Below are 1829 nucleotides of genomic sequence, written 5' to 3'. Positions count from 1 at the left end.
CCTATACACTGAAATAGGATATGTTGTGCTGAATAATGATTGTCTATCTATACACTTTAGTTTAGTGTATAGGCATAGATGTAACGTAGACAGATATTAGACTTGTGGTTCTGAGCAATTCTGACTATATATATATATATATATATATTATATACACACGCCAGATACTGTGTATAGAATATATCAAGTGTGAGAATTATCAGTGCTCCTACAAGTGCCCATCAGCCCTAGTAATACCCAATAGGCTGTGAGTCCCACTGCTGTCACCGGCTCCACCAACGTTTATAAAGGCTGACCTGCACTCTCTGCCTCCATATGTTTCAGGGGAGTCTCCTTCCATTTTAGCCATTAAGCCATAGCATATATGATCCCACTATAAAGGCTAACGCCTAGATTACGAGTCTTGCGTTAGCCTTAAAAAGCAGCGTTGAGAGGTCCCAACGCTACTTTTTAATGCCCGCTGGTATTACGAGTCTGGCAGGTAAAGGTGTACCGCTCCCTTTTTTTCCGCGACTCGAGCATACCGCAAATCCACTTACGTAAATTGCGTATCCTATCTTTTCAATGGAATTTGCCTAACGCCGGTATTACGAGTCTTGGAAAAAGTGAGCGGTAGACCCTCTCCTGTCAAGACTCCTACCGCATTTAAAAGTCAGTAGTTAAGAGTGTTATGGGCTAACGCAGTAACATAAATCTCTTAACTAAAGTGATAAAAAGTACACTAACACCCATAAACTACCTATTAACCCCTAAACCGAGTCCCCCCCCACATCGCAAACACTTAAATAAATTTTTAACCCCTAATCTGCCGACCGGACATCGCCGCCACTTTAATAAATATATTAACCCCTAAACCGCCGCACTCCCGCCTCGAAAACACTAGTTAAATTTTATTAACCCCTAATCTGCCATCCATAACATCGCTGACACCTACCTACAATTATTAACCCCTAATCTGCCGCCCCCAACGTCGCCACCACTATACTAAAGTTATTAACCCCTAAATCTAAGTCTAACCCTAACACCCCCCTAACTTAAATATAATTTAAATACATCTAAATAAATATTCCTATCATTAAATAAATGATTCCTTTTTTAAACTAAATACTTACCTATAAAATAAACCCTAAGCTAGCTACAATATAACTAATAGTTACATTGTAGCTAGCTTAGGGTTTATTTTTATTTTACAGGCAACTTTGTATTTATTTTAACTAGGTACAATAGTTATTAAATAGTTATTAACTAATAACTTCCTAGCTAAAATAAATTCAAATATATCTGTAAAATAAAACCTAACCTAAGTTACAATTACACCTAACACAACACTATAATTAAATAAATTACCTAAGTTAACTGCAATTAATTACAATTAAATTAAATAAACTAAATGACGAAAAATAATAAAATAATTACAATTTGTTTAAACTAATTACACCTAATCTAATCCCCCTAATAAAATAAAAAAGCCCCCCAAAATAAAAAAAATCCTATCCTACACTAAATTACAAATAACCCTTAAAAGGGCTTTTTACGGGGCATTGCCCCAAAGTAAGCAGCTCTTTTACCTGTAAAAAAATTAAATACCCCCACAACATTAAAACCCACCACCCACACACCCAACCCTACTCTAAAACTCACCCAATCCCCCCTTAATAAAACCTAACACTACCCCCTTGAAGATCACCCTACCTTAAAACGTCTTCACCTATTCGAGCACAAGTGGTCCTCCAGACGGTCCGAAGTCTTCATCCTATCCGGGCAGAAGAGGTCCTCCAGACGGACAGAAGTCTTCATCCAGGCGGCATCTTCTATCTTCATCCATCCGG

The sequence above is a fragment of the Bombina bombina genome, chromosome 7 (assembly GCF_027579735.1).
Source record: "Bombina bombina isolate aBomBom1 chromosome 7, aBomBom1.pri, whole genome shotgun sequence".
NCBI classification, from domain to species: Eukaryota; Metazoa; Chordata; class Amphibia; order Anura; family Bombinatoridae; genus Bombina; species Bombina bombina.
This window is presented reverse-complemented; position numbering follows the sequence as displayed.